Consider the following 18,661-nt stretch of genomic DNA (forward strand, 5'->3'; position numbering starts at 1 on the left):
TGTATAGGAAGGAATTTTTTTTCCCCTGATATCTTCTGGCCAGACATTTTTTAGTTACATATTTTTACTGAAAATCGTGCATTTTTATGTTTAATTTGACTCGGTGTAGAAAAAGAATCTCAAAAATATTACATTATAAGTCCTGTTTCTGGCAGAGGAGCAAAAGCCTTCAGAGTGGAGACAGTTCATCTTAACTAGTTATTTACCATGAAAAACAACTGCCTCACCAAGGCTGCAGTTTCACAAAAGTGCTTCTGAGAGAGAAACGAGAAACACGACACCCAGGGAAGATACTTAGCCTCTCTCTCCAGGTTTAACCAATCGAGAAACATGGGGGCGAGGGGGGGGGGGGGCGGCGAACCAAAAGCTTCCTCAGAGCTTGAATCTCAGCGACAGGGAAGCAGCTGAAGTGATAAGGACCACACCGCCACCTCCCACCACGTCTGAATGTGCGCTTCCCACTAGGAATTCCAACAGAAAGCGCGGAGCGAAGCAGGTGGCTGCTTATATTTGTGGGAGTTGGGTGTTTGCTTACTGAGTGGTTTAAAATAGTTTCCCTGTTGTCGCCTTTCCGGTACCAGGGAGATGGCAGGGGAGGTCTGCGTGGCCCTGGAGAGGGCAGGGCGCTGTGCTGGGGCTGAAGGATCCGGGTTCTGAGAGGAGGCGGGGTCCCCACAGCGGGGAGCCGGGCCCGGGGTGCTGGGAGCTCCCTGCAGACCTGCTCCTCCTCGCAGCTTCTCCCCCCGCCGACCCGCCGGCCACCCTCCCTGCCTGGACGGGGCGCTGGGCCCATCTCTCCCACTGCCCTGAGTTGGGAGCAGGGTGAGGAGCCATTTCTGCGGGAAACCAGGAGGCCCATACTGTTCAGGGAGCATGGTAAGGTCACTGTCCGAAAGCACATGCGTTAGAACAACAGAGCCCCCCTAAGGCGCGCACAGTTCCTCGCGACAGCGCCCCCACCCACACCCGCTGCAAGCCCGTGGGAGCCTCGCGGTGGGGACACCGCCTGTGCGGCCAGCGTCCTCCGCCTGGGGACAGGCAGGTAGGACCTTCCCAAAGCTCCGACTCCCCAAGTTCTCCATAGTCCCTCCACCCACCCCTGGCCTGGACCCCTCGCCCCCCAGCAGACTGTGGTTTCCCTGGCGAGGGCGCCTTAGAGGGCCTCCGGTCCCGCATCTCCCCGAGGCCTGAGGTTTGGGGACGCGGGCATGTCGCGCCTCCTTGGGCCCCAGTCCGCAGGTAGTAAAGGAAGCGGCATCGTGCCGGCATCTTCCAGTCGCTAAGCGCCACAGCGCCTGTCCGCACCGGGCCTGGGAACCCAGGAGGTGGTCTCGCGTCTGGGGCTCAGGCGGGGCCCCTGCCCCAGTTCTGCGCTCTGGGCCTGGGGGTCTCCTCGCGGGCAGGACGGGCAGGTGTGCCCCGCCGCTCCGGCCGCGCTCCGAGCATGCTCAGGCCTCCGCCCCGCCTCCCCTCTGCGCGCTCCCGCGGCCTCTGTGCGCGCTCCCATCCCCTGAACGCACCCCTTCCCTTGTGCTCACCCCGTACCTTGCGCTCCCTCCAGCCCCTGCGCGTGCCCGCCTCCCGCGCGCCCCTCCCCAGGCGCCCCTCCTCCGACCTGGAGCCGCCAGCCGCGCGGAGCCGCAGCGCCAGGTTTTCTCCGCCGCCGCGCGAGCGAGGAGGCGGGAGCCCGGCCCCACACGGAGCCCGGGTTCCACCCGGATTGGTGGCGAGTGGGCAGCGCTGCCTCCCCGCCGGCCCACAGACGGCGCCGGGTGCCCGGTGCCTGCGCCTGGGCTGTGGCGGCGCCGCGCAGGTGCTGAGGTGAGTGGGGCGCCCGTTGCCTGTGTCCGGCTCTGGGTTTGGGGACAGGGCAGGTCCTGGGGGCGGCGGTGCAGCGGGGCTCCGGGCTCCAGTGTCGCCCCGGGCTCCAGTGTCGCCGGACCCTAAGCTGGAGGAGGCCGGGCCCGCTGCCCCGCGGTCCCCCACTGCTCCTCGGCAGGAATAAGTTTGTTGGGCTGCGAGGCGCTACCCCGCTGGGGGCGCAGTGCCGTCCTGCCACGGGGACCTTGGGGTCGGCCCTGCACCCGGGCGAGCCTTCCTGCGGGTGCCCCTTTGGGCGCCTGGCCCCGCGAGTGTGGACGGCAAACTTGGGCTGCGGGGCCGGGACTTGGGACGAAGGTAGCGGAGCCCTGGGGACCGCGGTGTCGGATCCCCAGGCTTTGGGGACGCCCCGCGTGCCAGCCACCCGCCGGGTCCCTGCTCAGTGGCGCGTCCCTGCAACCCGCTCTGCCTAGGGAGCTAGTGTGTGTGGGGTGCTGTTCATTTCCGGCCACTTCGGGGAGCATTTGCAGTCTTTTGGAGGCGGGGTCCTCCTGGCTCCTTCCGCGAGACCCCCACTCCTCTGTCGAGCTGGGCTCCCCTCTGACACCCAGCCACTGGTGCCCTGGGAGCGGGGTCTGCGGCCCAGCGTGTCCCCTCTGTGCTTCCTGTCTGTATTTTCTGGCTGTGACAGGTGTGGACAGGAGGGTCGCAGAACGTGGGCGCCGGGTCTCCCTGAGCCACTTGGGGTGTCCTGTGCCTGAAAACATGGGCATCAGCATAGCCCGCAAGGAGGAGACAGGCTGCTGGGGACACTGCCGGCTGCGGGGTCTCCGCATCTGCAGCGCACAGGAGGCCCAGGGAGTGCAGGGGGAGCTGGGGTGATGACCCGGGAGTGGGGGTCTGCGCGCAGGGGGGCCCAAAGGGAGTGGGGGTTCATTTGCAGGGAGGGGCTGGGGAGGAGCAATGCTCCCCGAACTTTCTCTAGTTTTCCTGCTGGGATCTACCTGGCTGGGGACAGTGCTTGCTGCGGACCCTGGGTTTGAATTTCATGAGCGCCCTGTGCTCTTTGCTGTGATGGGAACCGGATGTGTCCAGGCACAGTTCCTTCTCTGGTGCTTCTGAGGCTGAAGGTGCAGGCCGCTTACGGAAGGGAGGGGCCCAGGGCGTCCACCAGGCTGGTGTCCCCTGGCACCTCCTCTGGGCTGATGGGCAAGTTGGTTCTCTGTCTCTGCCCCGTGGGAGAAAAAAAAACAAAAAAAAACTCGCGCTGGGGAGGCAGCCCTTGGAGATGATTTCCGTGGCGTTCCTGAGAAAATTCACCTTCCCCTTAACTTTATTCCTCATCTTTTCATTCAAGACCGGTGTGCATCTCCGCAGGGCCTGGGCGTGTGATTCCTGAGGCTCGGGAACGGGTTCCAGGGCGGTTTGATTGCGGCCGCCTTGGAAAACCTATTGATTGCTGTCTGTTTGTTTAAACTGGCTTCACTGCCCGGCTTGGGGAGGAGGGGCGTCAACCTGTTGTTTTTCAGTCTGGACCCTGCCAGGTAGGCGCCAAGCTGGGAAAACTGGCCTTTTTCAAGGAGGGGCCCAGACTCCCTGCGCAATGACTTGTTTAAGGGGCAGGTCAGAGCCACGTGAAGGTTTAGTAGGAGCAGATTGGCTTGATTGCAGCCTGTATGAGCGCACTTTCCAGTTCCTTATGGGGGAGGGTGGTCAGTTCTGCACCTATTTCTGTGGTGGCTTCATTGGGGGAGGGGGTCCTTAGCCCTGATAGAGAACAGGCCTTTCCAATGATGTTGGATTTGTCATCATCCATCTATTTTACTAGTTCTCCCTCCTCTTTATTCAGAAGTAGGTCTTCGAATCTTCCCTCTACCCACTAAATATTTCAGCTAGAATTTTTCTTCTGAAAGGTGCACAGGATATCTGATCCTTCAATTTAGGTCTTAAAAACTAAAGGTAGCCCAGCCGGTATGGCTCAGTGGTTGAGCATCAACCTATGAACCAGGAGGTCATGTTCAATTCCCAGTCAGGGTATATGCCCAGGTTGCAGACTTGATCCCCAGTAGGGGGCGTGCAGGAAGCAGCCAATTAATGATTCTCTTATCATTGATGTTTCTATCTCCCTCTCCCTTTCTCTCTGAAATCAATAAAAATATACTTTAAAAAACGAAAGGTAATCTGAATATCTGAATAATTAAGCTCCTCAGCAGAATCTACTCCCCCCCCCCACCCCCACCCCCCATTATAGTTCTGTCTTTTCAGCGAAGTTTATCCGAGAAAAGTTTTAACCTGTTGGATTCTATGTTCCAAGACATAGGCATGGTAAACGTTAGTCTCAATCTCCCTTTTTATCTAAAGCATTTCATCTTTTGTGACAGCAGGCTTGTATGTGATTTAAATAGAGTTAAGCTACTTCCCATGGTCAGCAGCGAGAAGCCTGTGCGCACAGATGCGAGAGGTTCGCAGTTTTTATTTCCCGGAGCTCAGCGGTGCAGTCTGGTGAAGGAGCCCCGACTTATTAGCTGGACTTGCTGGTCTCCGTATTATTTTGATTGTATATTATCAGAAGAACATTTGACCTACATCACTAGGGTTGTTTATACCTTATACACATATCCTGGTGTGGCGATAGACTGCTTCTAAAACACACTGAAGGCAACTGAAGGGTAAGAAAAGGGAAGGTTATGAAACTGCAGTTCCAATGCTGACTTTCTGTATTCCAGCGATCGGCTTGGGCAGCCCCTGGGGTGTCCGCCCCGCCTTGGGGATCGCTGAGGGTGTGGGACTGTTTACCTTCCTCTCAGCACCTCTGGCCCTGCCATTCAGCTGTGTCTGCACCTCTGGTGCTCTGTCCTCTCCTGTGCCTCTGCCATGCAGCACCCTGGCACTGTGTCTGCACCCCTGGCACCGTGTCCACTGCAGAACAGCCAGGGACCTGAGCCCTATAACCAATGGGCTCATGTGCGGATGGGGGAGGCTCAGACCGAATGTGGCCCTGCCACCTGCTACAGTCATGATGGTGGACGAGATCACCTGATAACTCCCTTGAGTCCCCCTTTCCTTAGCTGCACACTTTGGGCTGCATCTGTGTGAGGTACCGAGCTGGGCGGTGTTAGATTGGGCAGGTTAACAGCTGTACAGGCGAATCCAGGAAGTCAGATGAGAAGTAAACGTATTTCGTGTGAAGGCCCAGGTGGGTGATGGTGACAGCACTCCTCCAGGTGGGGTTGGACACCCAGCCTTCACCCAGCTGTGCAGCTGTCCACACAGCACCGGCTGCTCATCCCCTGCGCGTCCCCTGCTCGTCCCCATCAAGCATGGGAAGGAGGCAGACCTGAGGAAGGTCCGTGCCCAGACCCGAGTCGTCGGATCTCTAGTTTTCACCCCATTTCCAGGACTCACTGTGACGGAGGCGGGGTGGGGGACAGCGTTCTCTGACGCGCAGTTATTATGTGTGAGGTCTTGTCCATGTTCACCGCATGTCACTCCCCTCCTTCCCCACCCCTCTTCCTGATGGAAAAACCCGGACAGATATAAGGAAAAAATGCTAATACATGCACAGCGCTCACTGTGCTGGAAGTACTTTCCCCAGCACTTTGCCCTCCCAGACAGGTGTTCCGGATAGCGGAGGGGAGCCGGCTGAGAAGGGAAGTCACTGGCCTGTGCCAGGTTCTCAGACAAGCACCTGCTCAGGGGGCATTCCTCTCACCAGAGATGTGCTCAGTTATTTCTTAACAGCCTCACTCTGCCGCTTTTTAGTTCTTGCTTCACTACTTTTCTTGCTCTATCTGCTGGACTGCTCTTCCTTCTGTCTGTCTGAAAAACTTGGAGAATTTAAAAATGCCAAGGAAGGAAAATAAACTGCATCGAATCTAAAATGTGCTGCAGTGAATTCGATATGATGTGGGTTTATCTGGGTCAGGATCCAGGACCCTCCCCCGCCACCCACAGGGGTTTTTTTTCATTTTCATGAGCAAATTGTCCGGTTTATGCCTCTATCTCTTTCTTTATTGATTGATTGATTGATTTTAGAGAGAACAAGAGAGAGAAAGAGAAACATCGATTTGTTGTTACACTTGTTGATGCACTCATTGTTTGATTCTTATATGTGCCCTGACCGGGGATTGAACCCACAACCGTGGCATATCAGGATGAGACTCCAACCAACTGAGCCACCCGGCCAGGGTGGAAATCTAGTTTTCTGATTTTTCCTGAACTCGTCCAGCATGCCAGTTGCCTGTGTCCCTCACAGCAATTCCATGCCCTTAGAATGAAGCAAAGGTCCCGTGCCAAAGTGTGTGGCATCTGCTGTCATTCCTGCCATGCCTCCCTCCCTGCAGAGCTGAGAGGGGATGTGACCAGCCCCCTCTAGGAGGCTGACCCTGGACCCCCTAGGGTGTCCCCTTCTCAGGCCCACAGCAGCCGCCACGCCAGGCTGGTTCCCCACTGGGGAACCTGTTGTGAGGTTTTCTCTGCACCTTTGCTCACACGGCCTCCAGGTCTGGTCTCCTCTGGCGTCTTTCCCGCCATGTTCATAACGGTTCCCGCGAGGCTGTATGCCACGTTTCTGGGTTAAGCCTCTCTCGGTACCACTGGGGCGTGGGTATGGTGACCATCTCCGTATGCACCCCTGATGGGTGGTGTTCCACACCCGTGACAGCACCCGCCACGAAGGGGACCAGTCCTACTAGTGTTCCTGAGAGTGAGCGGGTCCCAGGATGCTGGGCGTTCAGTGATAAAACCTGGGAACTCCTGACAGACGGTTGCTCCCCCTTCTGTAAGTTATTCACCTGTCAGCACCGTGCAAGTCCCTGAGAAGGGCAAGAGCTTGAAACTGGAAGTCAGACAGATTCTTCCCAGATCTAAGTTCAGCCTGTAATCGCCGCGTGAACTGTATGTGATGGCACCTTCCCGGCCTTTCCTGGGTTTCAGTATCATCCGCTGTGTGAAGGGACACCGGGCAGTTCGTAGGGTTGTTCAGATCGTTGGAAGACGCTATGCATTAGGCCACTTAGTTGGGCACATCTATGAAATCAGGTGGTGCGGGCACCGGTTCTGGGATGGTTGTGTGAGCGCTGCCTGCGGGTCCTCAGCACAGGCCTCCCTCCTGAGCGCCTGCGAACACCCTTCATGGTAACTCCCGCCTGCAACAGGGCGGGCACCGAAAATCCACTTACTACCCACAGCACCTGTCAGGGAGCATTCCTGTCACCTGGAGCTGCTGATGGTAGACAAACGGGTCAGCAGCTGGGGTAGGAAATATTTTTAAAGGTGCTTCTGGTGTTTAAAACTTGAGAAGGCAAGAGCTGGCTGTAAGATTGGTTCGTTTTTAGATAAGGTTTTAGGGGTTCTTTTTGCTTATTAAAAGCCAAAGTCAACAACTTTCATGGTTTTTGGAAGAGAAAATATTTTCCGTATGTGAGCCGGGTAATTTCAGCTCAGAACCCTCAGAATACCTGTTTTTCACTCCGAATGAAATCAGAATGGTGCGATTCTGGGAAGGGACTCAGCCTCCCGAGAAAATGAGGGTAGGATGCAGAAGTGCCGCTGACTCTGTAATGATCTTGAGGTTTCTGAAATGAGCACAGAACGCTCCTTTGTTGTCACCGATACAATGTCCTCGCCACCTTTGGGCTGAACTCCTGTGTATAAAAATACTTGTACCCTGCAAGGCTGTACATGGAAAAGCCCTGGCCTGGCCCTTCACGCCACCTGTGCCTCGTCAGCTTGTCCTGGAAATTTCCGGGGAGGACAGATGTGGCCACGGGAGTGTGCTTACGCTGAGAAGGGTCCAGTTAGGAGGAGAAGAAAATCGAACAGAAAAATGGCATGACTCAACCCCCACATATGTTTTGTGAGGCCTGATTCTAGGCCCACGGCCACCATCGGAGCCTCACAAACTCAGTCTCATCATCAGTATCAGGAGAGCTCTTCAGCTCTCAGATGCAAAGATGACTGTTGGTCGTTGGTGCCTCATGTGATGAGCTATTAGCCAGCTATTGATTCCAGACTCCTCGGGATTAGCAGATGAAGCGGAGCCCGCCCACCGCTTCTACTGTGGTTCATCAGCGGAGGGACACCCTCAAAGAGGTCATGCTCCGTAAGTAATGCTGCTCATTCCTGGGAAAAGTTACAACACAAGCACGTTATCTCCAGTTCTTGGAACTAAGCAATTGAAATAGAGGTTTGTCTTTCACAATAGTTGGTGTTTTTAAATGTAAAATAATACTCCTTCCCCCTTGAAATCAGTAGGGAATACGATTTCCTTCCACATGATGCAGGGTCGTCATGATGAGCTTAGAGTAGGGGCTTGGGCTGAAGCAGAGGCCATGTATGATCTAGAGCAGTGATGGCGAACCTATGACATGTGTGTCAGAGGTGACACGTGAACTCATTTTTTTTGTTGATTTTTCTTTGTTAGATGGCATTTAAATATATAAAATAAATATCAAAAATATAAGTCTTTGTTTTACTATGGTTGCAAATATCAAAAAATTTCTACATGTGACACGGCACCAGAGTTAAGTTAGGGTTTTTCAAAATGCTGACACGCTGAGCTCAAAACGTTCGCCATCACTGATCTAGAACATACTCTCCACCCTCCCCATAGCCGTGTGTGAAGTCTGTGGGTGAAGTTGGTGGGACCTCCCTCACCAGGTGCTGTGGGCAGCACCCCCTCTGCAAGCCCAGGGCATCAGCCCTGAGCTGTAATGTTTGCAGTGCACACAGAACATGGTACATGCAGATGCTTGTGTATTTGTTCAAGCAGCCAACATTCCAAGGGGCAGTGGGACAGTGGCCCATCTCAGACAGTGACCGTCTGCGCTGTCCCTTGCTCCTGTGAACTGGCCACTTGGACTCGCTGCTTCTTCCTGTCTGTGGACCTGAAAGTCAAGTCCACAGCCACTCACACCGCCTTGAATCGTGTGAGTGTGTTCTGAGGGGGGTGCTGAAGGCTCCCTCGTGATGAGAGGAGGGTCTCATGGACCTTTCTCACTCACCTTCACGGCCGTCTCCTCCCGTCTCCTGCGGGAGGGCCCGAGAGGTCGAGTGGGCCGTCCTGCGGTAGAAGTGGCCTCACTGCCTTGCTAGCATTGTCACCTGTATTTGTTTTCACTGGCGGAGAATCACGGTCCCGAAGCTTTCTGTGTGGGGTGATGGGAGGGGGGGACCTACCTGCCGAGCAGTAAATGTCCCGAAAGGCTGCCCCCTGAGCACCTGGTCTTCACTGGCCACTCACGTGCCTTTCTCTTGTCTTCAGCACATTCCGAGGTCTCATCCACCAGCTACTAGATTCTAACCTAAAATTCCTAGTATCACAGGAGCTCACTCATAGTGGAATCTAACGAACAAAATAAACTGACAAACAGAATAGATCCAGAGACATGGGAGCATGGAACGGACTGAAGGATCTCCGAAGGAAGGGCGCGGGGGAGGGAAGATCAACCAAATAACTGATATGCATCGATGCACAAGCCTGGGACAGAGGCAGCAGTGGGTGCAGGCCTGGGCAGAGGACGGCAGTGAGGAGGAAGGGGTCAGTGGGGGAAAAGGGGACATCTGTAATACTCTCAGCAATAAAGAGAAATTTAAAGAATTCCTAGTAGCTTCCCTTCTATTTTTTCTTTCTTAGCGTCACTGAGACCCCGTAGGTACGTTGCAGGGACATGTGTGCATGTGGAAACCCAGTTATTGTGAATTCATGCTTCCACAAATGCCGCTCAGTTCCTTCATTAGTAGCAATTCCCCAGTACCTAGTCCAGCAGTCGCCACCCGGTGGTCTGCAGACCACTGGGGGTCCGTGAGGTCTGAAAGGTTGGCGACCACTGTCCTAGTCTATAGTATGGGCTGTAACAGAGATGAGTACTTTGGGGAAAATAACTGTTACTGTTATTCAAAGCAGCAGTCTTTTGTTCTTAGGAGTTAACGAGCTTTTACAAACCTTAGTCATTTTCTTCTAATGTAGCTCCTCCCATCAGTACATGAAGGTTAGCTGTTAAGAAAAGGACCAGGATGTGAGGAGCTCCTGTTAATCCGAGTTCCGAGTTTTAGGGTGGGAGCCAGTCCGCACAGGTGCAGACGCTGTTTGTGCTGTGCGAATTCAAAAGCCCCGAAGATGGGCGATTCCAATGCTGGGTCCACAGCTGCTGGCTCTTGGGCCAGAACAGGGCCTTTACCCCTCTCAGCGTGACCTCTCTCAGCGTCACTTTCCTCATTCTGCAGTGGGGGGGCGGGGTTTGGGGGTGGGGGTCCCTGCAGGGCTGTGTAAACACACAGCCTGCTGCCCAGGATGCAATTAGACCATTCCTAAAATAGCTGAACTTATCATTCCGGTCTTATTCTCCTGATGCCTCATTCAGCCTGATACTTGTGTGGTTGAAGAAATAAGTGAAATGCCATTCTTTTAAAATGCCCCATCCAGTGACTTCATCTGTGGGGAGACATGCCATCTCCCCGGGCGGCCTGGCAGCAATGCTGTCCTCATCTTAGGGTCACGATTAGAGAGCCCCTGGTGCGGTAGCGCTATTTGAGGTTTCACTTGGAGACATGGTTTTGGCTGCCGTCAAGAATCTTCCTTATTAACAAGAAGGAAATAGTGAATTCTGCGCATTCTTCTCCTTCAGCGGCAGCCTATCCTGCAAACCTGGGGGTGTGTGTGTGGGGGGGTGCCCACATACCACAGAACAGGAATCTAAGCACGTTGCTTTTAGTCACAGGAGAATTAAATGTAAAGAAGGTGTACACATTTTTAAAATCTGGAATGCAGCACTAAGGGGTCCATTTGTGTTTACTCTGAAGAGCATTCTTCATGGTGCTGTGAGTCTTACAGCTTCTCGAGCGCCGCAGTGAGGACTGGCATGTTGTTAATATGTGCGCCGCCAGGGAAGTTGACACATCTGAAGAGAGAGAGGTTCACGCTACTTTACTTCCATGCATTTGTATAACCTTTAAAGAATGAATGTTTCTCTGCCTCCTTCCTGTGTGTAGGTTTACTGTTTGTTTATGGAAGTCAAATAACAGTGTTTTGTTTATAGTTCATCGTTTACCCTCCTGACTTAGATGCTTTAATTACTTTTATATTTCTTTCTATATTACTAACCATACAATAAGAACTTATTTACTGTTTTCCATTGTGATTTACAGTTTCCCCTGCTACCTACTAAGCTGACTCCCATGAGAATGTTAGTTCGTGACTGACCCCCATCCATGTATTTAGACCATATAGAACCTAACCTGTGATTCTCTCATAGAAATCAGCCTGACTGTGGGCTTCTCACCATTAAAGCTCAGCATTCTCTGCTATTAGATTATGGCCAAGATGCAGCACGTACTACAGTTTCTAAGTGATTCTCTGGCCACCAGGCCACATATCTGTTCAAGTCCCAATGAATACTTTCAGTGGAAAGTTTGGTAGAAATCCCGCATGTCTACCTTCATAGGCTTGTAGATGTTAAAGCCACAGAAACATAGTTACATGGATGGATTTCACATCCCCCGATTTCCACCATGACCTGAGTAACTGAAGGTAGTGGAGGGGCTGTCCCCGTATATCGGAAAATAATATAACACGTTATCCATCCGTGGGAATTATTTGAATTGGCTATTGATCCTTGATGTTGGGTTCCCGACTTCTCATTGACTAGGAAAGTCCATTCCGGTTGGGCTGAGGTAGGCAGTCTGTCGTTCAAAACAGGACATCAGTGACATAGGGGATTTGCCCAGGACCTTGGTGCCATTTTCATCTCTAGATTGGCGTTTCCTGGGAGCTTGGGAGAAATGCAGGACATTGTCCTGTAACCCACCCCTCTATCCTTTTAATAGTGTGTCTGTTAAAAGTGTTTTTATAGAATATGAATTGTTACCTAATATGTAACCCATGGATAAGCAGCATATTTGTGTAAGAGTTCCAGAAACTAGCTTTTGGGGAGGAGGCTGAACTCAGCAACTGGATGTTCCTGTACCAGGATTCTTGCTGACTCTTAACCATAAACATCAGACCTCTGCTTGACCAGTTTCAAGATAATCAGCAGAATGGACTGTGCTGGCTTACAAGAAGAGAACTTTCAACCTTCTCCCTCTAATTTCTTTGTTCTGCTTCCCCTCTCCCTCCTGATAAAAACCCCTGCCTGCACTGAACTGTTGAGATGCTCTTTGGGATGGGAGTCCACCATCTTCTCAGGTTGCTGGCACCTGAATAAACCATCTTTCCTTCATCATTCCAAGAACTGGCTTTTGAAGCAGCAGGCAGTTGACCCTGAGTTCGGTATTCCCCCACCCCAGAACTACTGTATCAGGATGCTCATTTTCTCAGGGGATTCATATTCACTTAAAAGATTGATAGGAGTTGGTTTAAATCAGTGGTTCTCAACCTTCTGGCCCTTTAAATACAGTTCCTCATGTTGTGACCCCCAACCATAAAATTATTTTCGTTGCTACTTCATAACTATAATTTTGCTACTGTTATGAATCATAATGTAAATATCTGATATGCAGGATGGTCTCAGGCAACACCTGTGAAAGGGTTGTTCGACCCCCCAAAGGGGTTGCGACCCACAGGTTGAGAACCGCTGGTTTAAATAATATTCTTAACTGAACTAATTGGTTCCCTGTGACTAGGCCACATCTAATCAACATTCTTATTTTTGTATCAGGGATGTCATATGACAGATTTAAAGACAGGTACAGTACAGTTTGGCCAAAGGGTGATCAGAATCTAGTGGCATAGATAAAATATACTTACTTTTTAGAAATTCCAGTAGAATATGGTCACATGAATGGGGCACACATGCTTCAGCATCATTGTAGCGAAGTATTTGCATTTTTGGGAACACGGTCCCCTTGTAGCCCGCATTGGTGGGGTATTTCAAGCCATTCTTGCTTGTGCTGATCTCGGGAACCTCCAGTACGATTCTGTCATCTTACCATCAAGGTAACTGATCTGCCTTTAGTGAGTTCCTCTGTGACCACCTTTAAGGATAGATTCCAGAAAAGTCATGTTCAATGTGCTCTCAAGGAGCAGTTTGCTACGTGTGGAAAGAAAACCCATGATTACAGCGTGATGGGGGATGTGATGGTGGTAGGTGCCTAGGGATTATGAGAAGACTTAATAATGGAAGTAAAGTGGAAAGATGAGCAAGGTTTGCAGGTTGGGCTTGGAAAGAACGCTTGAGAAAGAGAATGTGGTGCACACAGTGGCCTGGGGTCATGAGGCGGGGCAGCTTTAGTGAATGGCACTAGTCCCATTGACTAGGGTTCCACCATCCCGATCTCATCGCCCACCAGGGGCCCAGCCTCCATTTACCCTCACCTTGGGGATTAGGTTTCAGCATGTGAATTTTGGGGGGACAGAGACCATCAGGCTGTAGCAACTAAAAAACCACCCCCACCCCATTGCCCACCAAAACACCTGCTGCCTGTGGCCTTCAGCCCTGGCTGCTCATTGCACACACCAAGTCCCAGGTGAGGATGGTTTTGGACAACAGAGTCTTTTAAAGCTTCCGTGGTGATTGCATGAGTGCAGCAGGTTTAAGAGCATAGATCAGGGGTCCTCAAACTACGGCCTGCGGGCCACATGCAAATACAAATATTGTATTTGTTCCCGTTTTGTTTTTTTACTTCAAAATAAGATATGTGCAGTGTGCACAGGAATTTCTTCATAGTATTTTTTTAAACTATAGTCCGGCCCTCCAACAGTCTGATGGACAGTGAACTGGCCCCCTGTTTAAAAAGTTTGAGGACCCTTGGCATAGATCAACAGTTCTCTTGCCGAAACCGGTTTGGCTCAGTGGATAGAGCGTCCGTCTGTGGACTGAGAGGTCCCAGGTTCGATTCCGGTCAAGGGCATGTACCTGGGTTGCGGGCACATCCCCAGTGGGAGATGTGCAGGAGGCAGCTGATCGATGTTTCTCTCTCATCGATGTTCCTAACTCTCTATCTCTCTCCCTTCCTCTCTGTAAAAAATCAATAAAATATATTTTAAAAAAAACAATAAAAAAAACCCCAAAAAACAAAAAAAACAGTTCTCAACCTGTGAGTCACGACCCCTTTGGAGGTCGAACAACCCTTTCACAGGGGTCGCCTGAGACCATCCTGCATATCAGAAATTTACATTATGATTCATAACAGTAGCAAAATTACAGTTATGAAGTAGCAACGAAAATAATTTTATGGTTGGGTCACAACATGAGGAACTGTATTTAAAGGGCCAGAAGGTTGAGAACCACTGGCATAAATGGAGTGGGATGGTCTTTGGATACATTTTGGGAAATTTAATCCCAATGTGTTCCTTGTTGCCCCGTGTTTTATGGCTTCAGACCTGTCAATCTACATATGTCTTATGTCCTATATTTTATTTTATTTTAGAGTAAGTTTTCAAATATCTTTTTTTTCTGATTAGAAACTTCTTTTTAGGAAGAAATACGTCCAGTCACTGGGGACAGCCTATGAGATAAGAGTATATATGGGTTTTCTAACTAAATTTTAATTATAATCAGTAATGCTAGTCGAACACTTAACAGTGAACCAGGTACCTGGCTAAATGTTTTCATTGTATTATCTCATTTAAACCTGTAACTGTCCTACGAGCTAGGCATTGTGAAGACCCCCCCCTAGGTCCTTGGTTAGAGAGCTGAGAATCAACGAGATTGTATCACACGGCGAGTTAGTGGCAGGACCTATGTCAGGCCCCTGTAAGCCCACCTGAGCTTTTAACCAGCTCAGGTCCTTGCTAAGGTAGCGATTTTTATGTGCAATGATCAGCATGTGGTTCAAAACCTAAGCTTGAACGCACAGCTCTCAGAACTACATTTTCCTGTAAGGTCTGCAAATCTTCATGAGTTACAGGGGCTCGGAAAGGCATGCCAAATGTTAAGAACTATTTCAAAATAGAAAAATTTGCACACCAACATCGGTGTCTGAATGGAAACAGAATTTTTAGAGTTATAGTAGATTGGTAATTTGTGTATGTAAATTGCATGTTATAGTCATTATTCTGAATGTATTTGAATACTTGGAATTCACTGTGTAAATATATTTTTCATGCAGATTGGTTTCCAAGTATTGCTAAGCATGTAAAAAATATTGAGATTGATAGATATTTGTTCCTCTGGCCACAAATTTAAACAAAGGGAAAAGAATGACTTTGACTGTGGGCTGGATAACTGGGGAAAGGGGATTTATTTCTGGGTCCAAATGCATGCGTGTCCATCACTTGGAACCTGATGTTTCCTTTAACAAGTGCAGCTTCTGCAGCATCTTGTCGTGACATTCAGAAAGAGTTTCATCTGCATGCCCTGCATCCTGACAGAGAAGATACATTGAGTAACATGTAAGTGACAACAACGGATCCTTTTAATCGAGTACAACGGCTAATCTTCCCTGTCACCTTGGGCAGGCCGCAGTTCAAAAATGTGGCCAAGCCCTGGATGCTGCTATGTCTGCTGTGAAGGTATTTTTTTAGGTGAGATTAACACTTAAGTCAGGAGACCTAGAATAAAGATCTGCAATGTGGGTGGGCCATGTGCAATCAGTTGAAGGCCCTGAAAAAAAAAAATGGACTACCCAGAGAAAGAGGGAATTCTCAAAGATAAGGCCCCCATACCCACACACCCGCTATCAGTCTGCTTCTCCAGAGAACCCAGTATCCACTGCATGGGGTTCCTTACCCTCCCTGTTTCAAGAAGGTCCTCCCATTGTTTTTAAAGGTACTTTACTTGGACATCCTTGTCCACAGAGCTGCCATCGGACCTAGCAGAGTGATGAGCGGTGGATGGTACCAATTTCTACTTGATTTGTAACTGAAGAAGCATCTCAACTTGGGTGACATTTCCTTACGCATCAGGCCGTTTTATAAATGCCGGACACAGTGAATGGGACTCAGGCTGTCCCACGGGGAGTTTGTGGCTCGCTGCACATTGTGGTCTTTCAGCTTCCAGGTGTGGCTTTGGTGTTCTGGTCATAGAGGGGTCGTTTAGAAACATTCCCATGGAGTGCCCATCTGGATTCTCTCTTGCATCCATTCCCTTCAGATAAGGAGTGTCACTCAGTGCTGGGCCACGGGAGGAGCTGCGGTGGGGAAGGAGAAGTCAGACTGGCCCTGGCCTTGCTGGGGGTTAGTGACTGGTGAGGAGACTGGAAAAAGTAAACAATCAGTACTTAAAATACAAAAGAACTTGTATGCATATATGCAAAATCCCGTGGACACAGACAATAGTGTGGTGAAGGCCTGGGGGTGGGGTGCAGGGTAGAAGAGGTCAATGGGTGAGGAGGGAATGGACATCTGTAATACTTTCAATGATAAAGATAAAATTTAAATAAAGATAAATTTAAAATAAATAAATTCAAGTATAACCTGAAGTAGGTGCTCTGAAGGAGAGAATGAAGGTGACGAGATGGAAATTGTTAGAAAGGACCCTCCTGTAGATCCCCAAGTAAGCACTGCTTCTGGCTGAACGTGATTTGAGACGTGGACGGTGAGAACCAGGGAACCCATAGGCACGACCAGCAAAGAACTCGGCATGCCAGGGAGAAGGAGAGGCTTGATTCCCACCCAGCGGGGGCCCTGTGTAAGCCACTGCATTGTTATTGGTCAGGAAAGCCTCCGACTGAGCCGGAGAGGAGGCCTTGGGAGTGGAGGCTGTGAATGGAGCTGGGGTAGGGAAGCCACCACTGGGGGTGAGGTTCAAGTTGGTAGATTCAAATTTGAGAGTGTAAACGGGAGCCCTTCACTTCACACTTTCCCAGTTAAACCTGGTGCGGTGAAGGCCTGGGTTTAATAGGTTTAACTTTATTGTTTCGGGCGCTGGTGAGACTCCGAGACACTAAGAAGTACGTTACTTTCAGTATGAGCATGACTGGCGTGAACGTGGATCGTAAGGCTAGCTCGTGGACACCCGTCCAGAGCTTGCATCTCAGGCTCCTCTGGTGGGTTGGGGGGCTCTCTTTTGTTACAGTAATAAATATATATAATTTACATATATTTATATTTTTAAAAGATCTTTATTGTTGAAATTATTACATGTCACCCTTTATCCCCCATTGACCTCCTCTAGCCCCCCACCCCCCACCCAGCCCCTTGCTCTAGGCCTTCACCACCCTATCATTTGTGTCCATGGGTTATGCATCTATGCATTCAAGTTCTCTGGTTGATCTCTTCCCACCCACCCTCCTGCCTTCCCTCTGAGGTTTGACAGTCTGTTCCATGCTTCTATGTGTCTGGATCTATTTTTCTTCCTCCCCCCCTCCCCCCAAGTCCTTATTGAAGGCTAACAAGTCAGTACAGCACTGGGTATGGTGAACATGTTGCCCACCCAGGTCTGCGTAGACGTGTGGATCGGTCAGTGTAGCACTCGTGCCCCTCGCTGAAGGATACCGAGCAGGGTGTGGTGACCGTGTCGCCCAGGCCTGGCTCTGCGTCTTCCAGCGGTAGACGTGCGGAGTCGGGCACTGCAGAACCCGGGCCCTTCACGAAGCGTTTAAGCAGAGGTCCAGCTGGTAACTTGCAGAACTTCCCTTTCCTAGCGGGACACATTCCAGTGCACACCCCGCCGCATTGTTGAAATGAAGAGTTAAGGTAATTTTCCATATCCTTTAAGAGAGGAGCGAGCTGGGCGGGAAGAAGTCGGACCAAGACCTTGATTGATTCGGACTGGCTGCTAATGTTGTTTAATTTCCCTGGGTAGTGCCTGAACTTTCCATTCCAGTTTGTCTTTACAACCCCTTGTGTTTTTAATTAATTTCCCGAAAAGGTTGTATGTCTGTGAGTGTGCATTTTAATCGTGTGAAGGGTGGCGGGTCCAAACTCAGCAACCTCTCCATCGCCTTCCCCAGCTCTGTCTCCTGGAGGCCATGTTGTTACTTCTCTTTCCAGAGATGCTTCCCGCGTATGAGCACATCCGTGTTGAGATGCTTCTTCAGTTGAAAAGCAATCTGAACATTTGCTAGGAAAACGCCAGCGTGGGAGGCCCTGCCTTCACCTGCAGTGGGGTCCAGGGCTCTCTTTCCCGCTGTGACCACGCCCAGGCCTCGGCCAAGGCCATGCGGCAAACCCTGCTCACGTCGTTTAATGCTGCCTACAGGCCTTTGCCACTAGACACATTGTTTTTGTCAACATGTGTGAGTCTCTCTGTAGAATAAATTCCAAAAAGAGGAACTGGAATTTCATAGTAAACAGAGAGCACTTGGCATTTGTAACTTCTTTTTTTTTATCATATATTTTTTTATTTCAGATAGGAAATGAGAGGGAGAGACTGAAATATCAATGATGAGAGAGAATCATTGATTGGCTATCTCCTGCAGGCCCCACACCAGGATCAAGCCCACAACCTGGGTATGTGCCCGGACCAGGAATCAAACCCTGACCTCCTGGTTCATAGGTCAGTGCTCAACCACTGAGCCGCACTGGCCGGGCTGCGTACCCAACTTTTATAGATATTTCCAGATTGCCCTTCATAGAAATGGTCACAATGTACAAACAGGGTCTTCATAACCTTTGAATCTGTTCAGTGGCCCTTAGAGGTCAGCAGAAATTCATTCCGTAGTCCATCAATGTGGGTGATTTTCAGAGTCTTACAAGTGACCACGCACTGGGCAGAGCAGCTTGCACGGGACATTCTTGCATCGTGGCAGCTGTGATCCCATCTTATCCAGCTGTAAGCTCATCTGGCTCCCAGGCCCTAGGATACGGGTTACCTTAGGAGGCAGGAGGTGCCGTAGGAAAGACCGTGCATGTCCAGACAGTCCGAACTGCTTTGAATTCGTGCAGTAGGTGGAGGAAGCCAAGAACATGTGTTCTTTTTTTTTTTAATTTATTGCTTAAAGTATTACATAGGGTATTACA

The 18,661-nt window shown here is 50.6% G+C and overlaps 1 protein-coding gene across 1 annotated transcript in view; it reads left to right on the forward strand.

Moving 5' to 3' along the window:
• Positions 1–1,695: 1,695 nt before the first annotated feature.
• CNTN4 (contactin 4) overlaps positions 1,696–18,661 on the forward strand; it is a 402,127-nt gene continuing 385,161 nt past the window's right edge. Inside the window, exon 1 of the mRNA XM_081106270.1 lies at positions 1,696–1,821. The gene's annotated coding sequence lies outside the window, so the exon portion shown is untranslated. The remainder of the gene's footprint in view (positions 1,822–18,661) is intronic.

The sequence above is a fragment of the Myotis nattereri genome (genome assembly GCF_964212035.1).
Source record: "Myotis nattereri genome assembly, chromosome: 14".
Taxonomy (NCBI): domain Eukaryota; kingdom Metazoa; phylum Chordata; class Mammalia; order Chiroptera; family Vespertilionidae; genus Myotis; species Myotis nattereri.